This window comes from Dendropsophus ebraccatus, chromosome 10 (genome assembly GCF_027789765.1).
Source record: "Dendropsophus ebraccatus isolate aDenEbr1 chromosome 10, aDenEbr1.pat, whole genome shotgun sequence".
NCBI lineage: Eukaryota > Metazoa > Chordata > Amphibia > Anura > Hylidae > Dendropsophus > Dendropsophus ebraccatus.
This window is the reverse complement of record NC_091463.1, coordinates 97,883,088-97,895,100: the sequence shown is the minus strand read 5'-3', so window position 1 is coordinate 97,895,100 and position 12,013 is coordinate 97,883,088. Positions and strand designations below refer to the sequence as shown.

The 12,013-nt window shown below is 47.6% G+C and overlaps 2 protein-coding genes across 2 annotated transcripts in view; one reads left to right on the top strand and one right to left on the bottom strand.

The window, feature by feature from the left end:
* POF1B (POF1B actin binding protein) overlaps window positions 1–12,013 on the top strand; it is a 482,431-nt gene that overhangs the window by 222,350 nt on the left and 248,068 nt on the right. The gene's annotated exons all lie outside the window — the stretch shown is intronic.
* The window catches only part of LOC138802406 (connector enhancer of kinase suppressor of ras 2-like), a 185,363-nt gene that overhangs the window by 91,012 nt on the left and 82,338 nt on the right, over window positions 1–12,013 (bottom strand). The gene's annotated exons all lie outside the window — the stretch shown is intronic.

Sequence of the window (12,013 nt, the reverse complement as noted above, 5' to 3'; positions counted from 1 at the left end):
TACTGTACAGTATAGCAGCATGTGGTATATAATGTATAGTAACTGTATAACCCTGATAACACAGCAGCTGGATATGTGATATATAAGTTACTGTACAGTCTAGCAATCAGCATGTGGTATATAATGTATAGTAACTGTATAACCCTGATAACACAGCAGCAGCTGGATATGTGATATATAAGTTACTGTACAGTATAGCAGCATGTGGTGTATACTATATAGTAACTGCATAACCCTAATAACACAGCAGCTGTATATGTGATATATAAGTTACTGTACAGTATAGCAGCATGTGGAGTATAATGTATAGTAACTGTATAACCCTGATAACACAGCAGCAGCTGGATATGTGATATATAAGTTACTGTACAGTATAGCAGCATGTGGTGTATACTGTATAGTAACTGCATAACCCTAATAACACAGCAGCTGTATATGTGATATATAAGTTACTGTACAGTATAGCAGCATGTGGTATATAATGTATAGTAACTGTATAACCCTGATAACACAGCAGCAGCTGGATATGTGATATATAAGTTACTGTACAGTATAGCAGCATGTGGTGTATAATGTATAGTAACTGTATAACCCTGATAACACAGCAGCAGCTGGATATGTAAGTTACTGTACAGTACAGCAGCATGTGGTATATAATGTATAGTAACTGCATAACCCTGATAACACAGCAGCTGGATATGATGTGATATATAAGTTACTGTACAGTATAGCAATCAGCATGTGGTATATAATGTATAGTAACTGCATAACCCTGATAACACAGCAGCAGCTTGTAGATACAGGATGAAGCTAAAGATCCCCATATTGCAGTAGTGTAGTACAACAGGCTAGAATAGAGAAGCAGGGCTGCTGTCAGAGGTCTGTGTGGTCACATGACAGCAATGGGGAAGGGGTGTGTGTTCAGCATGGACCAATTAGGAAGTGAGAATCACATAGCTGTGCAGAAGGACAGTGACAGAAACTTTTCTATACAGCAGTGTAAGTGGCTGAGTGTGAGTGCAGGCGCATTATAGCAGCAGTGTGTATAGCTGAGTTTAAGTGCAGACACATTATAGCAGCAGTGTGTATAGCTGAGTGTAAGTGCAGGCACATTATAGCAGCAGTGTGTATAGCTGAGTGTAAGTGCAGGCACATTATAGCAGCAGTGTGTATAGCTGAGTGTAAGTGCAGGCACATTATAGCGGGTGAGAGCACAGTGCTGTAGACCCCGCTATGTAGAACATGCCCCTCCCTTACTCCCCCTCCCACCCAGTACAGGGAGCTCTTAAACCAAGTTACAATTTTAAAAAACTGTGAGCTCTTCTTGCAAAGCACTCTCAATCCAAATTACTCTTAAACCAAGGTACCATTGTAACTAAAATCAGGATTTGTCTTTTATATGAAGTTCAGATACAATTTACTGAAGTTTTACAAGAGGAGGAATGATCTGTGTGATAGTGATCGAGAAATTATATATATAAGCTGCCCTGAACTGGACGTTGTTTGTTCTAGACCGGTGAGGGGTTCAGATACTTTATGGGTCTCCAAACTGTGGCCCTCCAGCTGTTGTAAAACCACAATTCCCATCATGCCTGAACAGCTAAAGCTTTGGATTATTCTCTCCAGGCATGATGGGAAATGTAGTATTGCAACAGGTGGAGGGCCGCAGTTTGGAGACCCATGCGGATTGTATCTCCTGTGGTCCCCAGTATCAGGGTGGTGTTCCCCTTTAATCCCCCTCCCGCTGCCGCCTCTCAGACAGACGATCTAACAGGGCTTCACTGCCAACAAACAGATTTTTCCGCTCGCCTGATTCTGTTTGGTTGTAGAGAAGATGAAAGCTCCGTCCATTTGTAATGAGATGAATGTTGAAATGATTTCTATGATGGAACATTCCGCTGTCAGACCCGGAGAAGCATCTTAATGAAATCTCAGCAAGTCCAGGAAACTTCTGAAGCATCACTCGTCCTTACAGAGGAGCAAGAGATCTCACACCTACAGGCTCAGAGGTGTAAGAGCGGTCACACTATGGAGTCTGTACTGTAAGAGCGGTCACACTATGGGGTATATACTGTAAGAGCGGTCACACTATGGTGTATATACTGTAAGAGCGGTCACACTATGGAGTCTATACTGTAAGAGCGGTCACACTATGGAGTCTGTACTGTAAGAGCGGTCACACTATGGAGTCTGTACTGTAAGAGCGGTCACACTATGGGGTATATACTGTAAGAGCGGTCACACTATGGAGTATATACTGTAAGAGCGGTCACACTATGGGACATATACTGTAAGAGCGGTCACACTATGGAGTATATACTGTAAGAGCAGTCACACTATGGTGTCTGTACTGTAAGAGCGGTCACACTATGGTGTATATACTGTAAGAGCGGTCACACTATGGTGTATATACTGTAAGAGCGGTCACACTATGGTGTATATACTGTAAGAGCGGTCACACTATGGTGTATATACTGTAAGAGCGGTCACACTATGGCGTATATACTGTAAGAGCGGTCTCACTATGCAGTCTATACTGTAAGAGCGGTCACACTATGGTGTATATACTGTAAGAGCGGTCACACTATGGTGTATATACTGTAAGAGCGGTCACACTATGGGGATTATACTGTAAGAGCGGTCACACTATGGTGTATATACTGTAAGAGCGGTCACACTATGGTGTCTATACTGTAAGAGTGGTCACACTATGGTGTATATACTGTAAGAGCGGTCACACTATGGGGTATATACTGTAAGAGCGGTCACACTATGGTGTATATACTGTAAGAGCGGTCACACTATGGAGTCTATACTGTAAGAGCGGTCACACTATGAAGTCTGTACTGTAAGAGCGGTCACACTATGGTGTATATACTGTAAGAGCGGTCACACTATGGGACATATACTGTAAGAGCGGTCACACTATGGAGTATATACTGTAAGAGCGGTCACACTATGAAGTCTGTACTGTAAGAGCGGTCACACTGTGGTGTATATACTGTAAGAGCAGTCACACTATGGCGTCTGTACTGTAAGAGCAGTCACACTATGGCGTCTGTACTGTAAGAGCGGTCACACTATGGTGTATATACTGTAAGAGCGGTCACACTATGGGGTATATACTGTAAGAGCGGTCACACTATGGTGTATATACTGTAAGAGCGGTCACACTATGGAGTCTATACTGTAAGAGCGGTCACACTATGGAGTCAGTAATGTAAGAGCGGTCACACTATGGTGTATATACTGTAAGAGCGGTCACACTATGAAGTCTGTACTGTAAGAGCGGTCACACTATGGCGTCTGTACTGTAAGAGCGGTCACACTATGGGGTATATACTGTAAGAGCGGTCACACTATGGGGTCTATACTGCAAGAGCGGTCACACTATGGGGTCTATACTGTAAGAGCGGTCACACTATGGTGTATATACTGTAAGAGCGGTCACACTATGGTGTATATACTGTAAGAGCGGTCACACTATGGGGTCTATACTGTAAGAGCGGTCACACTATGGGGTATATACTGTAAGAGTGGTCACACTATGGAGTCTGTACTGTAAGAGCGGTCACACTATGAAGTCTGTACTGTAAGAGCGGTCACACTATGGAGTCTGTACTGTAAGGGCGGTCACACTATGGTGTATATACTGTAAGAGCGGTCACACTATGGAGTCTGTACTGTAAGAGCGGTCACACTATGGAGTATATACTGTAAGAGCGGTCACACTATGGAGTATATACTGTAAGAGCGGTCATACTATGGTGTATATACTGTAAGAGCGGTCACACTATGGAGTATATACTGTAAGAGCGGTCACACTATGGAGTATATACTGTAAGAGCGGTCACACTATGGAGTATATACTGTAAGAGCGGTCACACTATGGAGTATATACTGTAAGAGCGGTCACACTATGAAGTCTGTACTGTAAGAGCGGTCACACTATGGAGTCTGTACTGTAAGAACGGTCACACTATGGTGTATATACTGTAAGAGCGGTCACACTATGGTGTATATACTGTAAGAACGGTCACACTATGGTGTATATACTGTAAGAACGGTCACACTATGGAGTCTCTATGAGCTGCCTTCTCCTTCACCTCATGGACTCCATCTACAGTGGCCTGGCCTTCCTCTCTGGGATCAGACTACACACAGGATTTGCTTCCATGTTAGATACATATACAGATACTAGGACCCCCTGGGTATAATGAGGGCTGAGGAGTGAGATCAGCAGTCAGGCTCTGGGCTCCGGTACGGGATCCTGGGTGCTGGACGACACGTCTGTGATATTTATACTGCAGCAATCCTATAATTATCCCGCAGATTCCCCATAAAGCAGCAGCGGGAAATGTCAGCTCCGTGACAGCGTAATAAACCGCCACTTCATTAACAGGAAGAAAGAGGTCACACTGCAGAGAGACAGAAAGAGACAGAGAGAGAGAGAGACCATACAGAGAGAGAGACCATACAGAGAGAGAGAGACCGGGACAGAGACCAGGACAGAGAGAGAGGGAAAGAGAGAGAGAGACCAGAGAGAGAGAGAGAGAGAGAGAGAGACCGGGACAGAGACCAGGACAGAGAGAGAGGGAGAGAGAGAGACCAGACAGAGAGAGAGAGACCAGACAGAGAGAGAGAGACCAGAGAGAGAGAGAGACCAGGACAGAGAGAGAGAGAGAGAGAGAGAGAGAGAGAGACCAGGGCAGAGACAGAGAGAGACCAAGGCAGAGACAGACGGAGAGAGACCAGGGCAGAGCCAGAGAGCGAGAGAGACCAAGGCACAGACAGAGAGAAACCAGACTAGAGTGAGACCAGGACAGAGAGAGACCAGGGCAGAGACAGAGAGCGAGAGAGACCGGGGCACAGACAGAGAGAGAAACCAGACAGAGAGACACCAGGACAGAGAGAGACCCGGGCAGAGACAGAGAGAGACCAGAGTGAGAGAGAGACCAGAGTGAGAGAGAGACCAGGGCAGAGACAGAGACCAGGAGAGAGAGAGAGAGAGAGAGACACACACACACACACCGGGGCAGAGACAGAGAGAGACCAAGGCAGAGACAGACAGAGAGAGACCAGGGCAGAGCCAGAGAGCGAGGGAGACCAGGGCACAGACAGAGAGAGAAACCGGAGAGAGACCAGGACAGAGAGAGACCAGGGCAGAGACAGAGAGAGAGAGAGAGACCAGGGCAGAGAGAGACAGAGACCAGGGCAGAGAGACAGAGAGAGAGACCTGGGCAGAGACAGAGAGAGAGACCAGGCAGAGAGAGATAGAGACCAGGGGAGAAAGAGAGAGAACAGACAGAGAGAGACAGAGACCAGGACAGAGAGAGAGACCAGGGCAGAGACAGAGACCAGGCAGAGAGACAGAGACCAGGGCAGAGAGAGAGAGAGACCAGGACAGAGAGACAGAGAGAGACCAGACAGAGATCAGAAAGAGAGTGCGGGACAGAGAGAGACAGAGATACCAGGACAGAGAGAAAGAGAAACTGGGACAGAGAGAGAGAGAGAGAGAGAGACCAGGACAGAGAAAAAAAGAGACCGGGACAGAGAGAGACAGAGACCGGGACAGAGAGAGACAGAGACCGGGACAGAGAGAAAGGGAGACTGGGACAGAGAGAGAGAGAGAGAGACCGGGACAGAGACCAGGACAGAGAGAAAGGGAGACCTGGACAGAGAGAAAGAGAGACCAAGACATAGAGAAAGAGAGACCAGGACAGAGAGAAAGAGAGACCGGGACAGAGACCAGGACAGAGAGAAAGGGAGACCTGGACAGAGAGAAAGAGAGACCAAGACATAGAGAAAGAGAGACCAGGACAGAGAGAAAGAGAGACCGGGACAGAGACCAGGACAGAGAGAAAGGGAGACCAGGACAGAGAGAAAGAGAGACACCAGGACAGAGAGACACTGGAACAGAGAGAGAGACACACACACCAGGACAGAAAGAGAAACAGACAGAGACTGGGGGACAGAGAGAGAAGACAGATAAAGAGAGTATGTAAGACAGAGGAAAAACAGAGGTGGGGGGTCAGATACAGAAAGAGAGAGAAGAAATGGAAGGACACAAAGAGACTGAAATGAAATTTAGACAGAGAGAGAGAGGGAGAGAGGATGAGAGGAAGTAACAGGGACAGGAATAGAAGGAGAGATGCAGGAGGGAATGTAATCTGATGGGGACCATAAATAATTTACATACACAGAACTGCAAGACAGTATATTATGTGTATCACAATGTAACCGAGCACTCAGGGGGGTCCCTGACCTCCCGACCCCATCTGTCTCTCTCGCTTACTTCTGTCTCATATATTAATCCTATACTGTATCTGTGTCACATCTAGCTAATACTTCTCTCCGCACAGGATACATACATCTGTATACAGGGTGCTGGATATATACATCTGTATACAGGGTGCTGGATATATACCTCTGTATACAGGATATATACTACTATATACAGGATGCTGGATATACACCTCTGTATACAGGATGCTGGATATATACCTCTGTATACAGGATGCTGGATATACACATCTGTATACAGGATATATACTACTGTATACAGGATGCTGGATATATATACTAGTGTATACAGGATGCTGGATATACACCTCTGTATACGGGATGCTGGATATTTACCCCTGTATACAGAATGCTGGATATATACCTCTGTATGCAGTAGGCTGGATATATACCTCTGGATGCAGTAGGCTGGGTATACACCTCTGTATGCAGTAGGGTGGATATACACCTCTGTATGCATTAGGCTGGATATATATCTCTGTATACAGTAGGCTGGATATACACCTCTGTATACAGTAGGCTGGATATACACCTCTGTATACAGTAGGCTGGATATATACCTCTGTATGCAGCAGGCTGGATATACACTTCTGTATACAGTAGGCTGGATATACACCTCTGTATACAGTAGGCTGGATATATACCTCTGTATGCAGCAGGCTGGATATACACTTCTGTATACAGTAGGCTGGATATACACCTCTGTATACAATAGGCTGGGTATATACCTCTGTATACAGTAGGCTGGATTTATACCTCTGTATGCAGTAGGCTGGATATACACTTCTGTATACAGTAGGCTGGATATACACCTCTGTATACAATAGGCTGGGTATATACCTCTGTATGCAGTAGGCTGGATATACACCTCTGTATACAGTAGGCTGGATATATACCTCTGTATACAGTAAGCTGGATATATACCTCTATATACAGTAGGCTGGATATACTGGGTATAGACCTCCTGCAGGCAGGGGGTGCAGTGTGTCCTGGGGTCTTCTATTGTAGAGTACACACAGTCTGCGCTCTCCAAGGTCCTGAAATATTCTCAGTGAGGGTGCGTGCACACTACAGAATTCCCGCGTATGACCCACGGCGGATTCCGTTGCTCGTACACGCACGCGGCGGCGCGCATCTCTGCCCGTGCCATAGACACTATTCTATGCACGGGCGGATTCCGCCGAAAGAATTGACATGTCACTTCTTTCGGCGAAATGCGGAATCCGGAGATGCGCGCCGCCGCGTGCGGGTATGAGCGACGGAATCCGCTGCGGGTCATACGCGGGAATTCCGTAGTGTGCACGCAGCCTTAGTCAGAGAAAAAGTAATTGCCCCCCCGTCAAGTGTTCTATTGTTACCATTGAGTGGGTGGATGCTGGGTGGGTTGGGGGTCATTTATTGTATCTAAAGGCATGGGAGAAAAGCAACAACTACTCCTTCTGTAGAGAAAGTAAGAGCACCCTGAGCAATACATGAGGTGTATACCACCATACATTTCTATAGGTCTCTCTATATACCACTATACACCATACATTTCTATCAGTCTCTCTATATACCACCATACATTTCTATAGGTCTCTTTATATACTACCATACATTTCTATCAGTCTCTCTATATATCACTACAGTCATGGCCAAAAGTTTTGAGAATGACACAAATCTTATATTTTCCCATGATCCTCTGCCCTCTGGTTTTTATGTGTGTTTGTCAGGTGTTTTTTCACATACAGAAATATAATTGCAATCATATTATGAGTAACAGAAGCTTATACTGACAGCTAGACTGAGTTACTGCAGCAAGTCAATATTTGCAGTGTTGCGGCTTCTTCTTCAGGACCTCTGCAATTCTCCCCGACTGCTCTCATACAACTTCTGGACCAAATCCTGACTGATAGCCGTCCATTCTTGCACAATCAATGCTTGCATTTTGTCAGAATTTGTTGGGTTTTGTTTGTCCACCCGTCTCTTGATCATTGACCACAAGTTCTCAATGGGATTAAGATCTGGGGAGTTTCCAGGCCATGGACCCAAAATCTCTATGTTTTGTTGCCTGAGCCATTTAGTTATCACTTTTGCTTTATGGCAAGATGCTCCATCATGCTGGAAAAGGCATTGTTGATGGCCAAACTGCTCTTTGATGGTTGGGAGAAGTTGCTCTTGGAGGACCTTCTGGTACCATTCTTTATTCATGGCTGTGTTTTTAGGCAAGACTGTGAGAGAGCCGATTCCCTTGGCTGAGAAGCAACCCCACACATGAATGGTTTCAGGATACTTTACAGGTGGCATGAGACAAGACTGGTGGTAGCGCTCACCTCGTCTTCTCCCAATAAGCTGTTTTCCAGATGTCCCAAACAATCGGAAAGGGGATTCATCAGAGAAAATGACTTTCCCCCAGTCCTCAGCAGTCCGCTCCCTGGACCTTTCCCCCAGTCCTCAGCAGTCCACTCCCTGGACCTTTTGCAGAATATCCGTCTGTCCCTGATGTTTTTCTGGAGAGAAGTGGCTTCTTTGCTGCCCTCCCTGAGACCAGGCCTTGCTCCAAGAGTCTTCGCAGTCTCACAGTGCACAGTGCAGATGCCCTCACACCTGCCTGCTGCCATTCCTGAGCAAGCTCTGCACTGCTGGTAGCCCCATCCCGCAGCTGAAACACTTTTAAGAGACGGTCCTGGCGCTTGCTGGTCTTTCTTGGGCGCCCTAGAGCCTTTTTGGCAACAATGGAACCTCTCTCCTTGAAGTTCTTGATGATGTGATAGATTGTTGACTGAGGTGCAATCTTTCTAGCTGCGATACTCTTCCCTGTTAGGCCATTTTTGTGCCGTGCAATGATGGCTGCACGTGTTTCTTTCGAGATAACCATGGTTAACAAAAGAGAAACAATGATGCCAAGCACCAGCCTCCTTTTAAAGTGTCCAGTGGTGGCATTCTTACTTAATCATGACAGATTGATCTCCAGCCCTGTCCTCATCAACACCCACACCTGTGTTAATGGAGCAATCACTGAAACAATGTTAGCTGGTCCTTTTAAGGCAGGGCTGCAATGATGTTGAAATGTGTTTTGGGGGATAAAGTTCATTTTCTAGGCAAATATTGACTTTGCAAGTAATTGCTGTTAAGCTGATCACTCTGTATAACATTCTGGAGTATATGCAAATTGCCATTTTAAAAACTGAAGCAGTAGACTTTGTAAGAATTAATATTTGTATAATTCTCAAATCTTTTGGCCATGACTGTATACAACATACATTTCTATAGGTCTCTCTATATACCACTATTCATCATATAGATTAGTCTTTGTCACCATCACGGCGCTATGGGACATACACAGGATGGTCACCGCTGTCCCCGGGATTGGATAAGTTGTGACCTGAATGTTCAGAATAAACATCTTTAATCTTCTTAATTTATCTGTCAGATTAATTTCATCCAGGGACAGCGGTGACAGCTGGGGACGAGCACAGGGTGAGAGCGGACCTGTCCACCGGCATCACCCATCATTGCTCTAATGTCCTATTGATTATAGACATGGCCGCTCTGGGCTCACTGTGTGTTAGGGCCACGGCGGCGTCCCGTGCTACGGACCGCCGCCGCACCCTCTCTCCCACTTCTGCAGCAGCCGGTGTCCATATGCAGGGACCCGGCGCTGCTGTTGCTTCGGCCCCGGAGGGCGCCCCACCTCACCACGCTCCTGTCCGTCGCTGCGCCGGCCGGCGTGCGCGTCCCCGCCTCCTAGGGCGTGCGCGCGCCGGCTGTCTCAGATTTAAAGGGGCAGTGCGCTCCTAATTGGCTTGTATGTCAATCACTCCCCTATAAGTTCCAGCCCTGCCCCCTCCCAGGTGTTGGAGCCTCTACATGCTTCCCATAGCGTTTGGACCAGCTCCCTGCTGTTCCTGATTCCTGTCCGCTACCTGGTCCCTAGTCCTTGTTCCTGATTCCTGTCCGCTACCTGGTCCCTAGTCCTTGTTCCTGATTCCTGTCCGCTACCTGGTCCCTAGTCCTTGTTCCTGATTCCTGTCCGCTACCTGGTCCCTAGTCCTTGTTCCTGATTCCTGTCCGCTACCTGGTCCCTAGTCCTTGTTCCTGATTCCTGTCCGCTACCTGGTCCCTAGTCCTTGTTCCTGATTCCTGTCCACTACCTGGTCCCTAGTCCTCGTTCCTGGTTCCTGTTCCTCTGTTACACTATTGCTCCTGTGTTCAGCCTGTCACCTGCGGTTATGCCTACAGACCTCTGCCAGCACCATATCCTGTCTACTGCTCCTGCCTCGCCTCGCCTGCCGTCACTAGCAACCAAGCCAGGGGTAGCGACCTGGGGGTCGCCTGCCGCAGCAAGTCCATCCCGCCTTGCGGCGGGCTCTGGTGAAAACCAGCGGCCCCTTAGACTCCGCTCCCTGGTGAGGTTAGTGCCATCGCTAGTGACGGTCCAGTGGATCCACTACTCCAGGCGTTACACTGTGACACTGTGTATAGTCCTGGACTCACATACTAGGGGGTGAGATTTTATATGATGTAGACAGATAGATAGAGAACAATGCGGCCCCCGCCTTGCTCGGATGGTAAGGAAGGGGCACAGGTGATGGGCATTGGTCTTCTCCTCACTGTAGGGATGGTATGGGGCAGGTGATGGGCAGTGCCCGGTCTCCTCCTCACTGTAGGGATGGTATGGGGCAGGTGATGGGCAGTGCCCGGTCTCCTCCTCACTGTAGGGATGGTATGGGGCAGGTGATGGGCAGTGCCTGGTCTTCTCCTCACTGTAGGGATGGTATGGGGCAGGTGATGGGCAGTGCCTGGTCTTCTCCTCACTGTAGGGATGGTATGGGGCAGGTGAGGGGCAGTGCCCAGTCTCCTCCTCACTGTAGGGATGGTATGGGGCAGGTAATGGGCAGTGCCCGGTCTCCTCCTCACTGTAGGGATGGTATGGGGCAGGTGATGGGCAGTGCCGGTCTCCTCCTCACTGTAGGGATGGTATGGGTGTCCTCAGAGCAGAGAATCTTGCTTCTCACAGTGTTATTGTTATTGAGCTTTAGCTTCTTCTATCTCCTGATGGGTTTCAAGTGTTTGTTACGGAGGATTCTTTCTGGACACTTTGCCATAAAGCCCAGTTTGGTGGAAGCTGCAGTGCTGGTGACTTTCTGGAAGGTTCTCACATCTATACACAGGGTCTTTGGAGCTCTTACCAAGACCCTTCTCTCCTGATTACATAGTTTGGTTGGGCTGAATCCTTATTGATCAAAACTTCTTCAATGTAAAAATTATGGAGGCCTCTGAGCTCTTAGGAACTTTCAGTGCAGCAGAGCTGTGTTTCTCTCCTTCTCCAGAGCTGCTCCTCTAAACAGTCCTGTCTCTGAGCTCTACAGACAGCTCTTTCCTCCTCCACACAGTCCTGTCTCTGAGCTCTACAGGCAGCTCTTTCCTCCTCCACACAGTCCTGTCTCTGATCTCTACAGGCAGCTCTTTCCTCCTCCACACAGTCCTGTCTCTGAGCTCTACAGGCAGCTCTTTCCTCCTCTAAACAATCCTGTCTCTGAGCTCTACAGGCAGCTCTGTCCTCCTCCACACAGTCCTGTCTCTGATCTCTACAGGCAGCTCTTTCCTCCTCCTCCACACAGTGCTGTCTCTGAGCTCTACAGGCAGCTCTTTCCTCCCCCACACAGTCCTGTCTCTGAGCTCTACAGGCAGCTCTTTCCTCCTCTAAACAATCCTGTCTCTGAGCTCT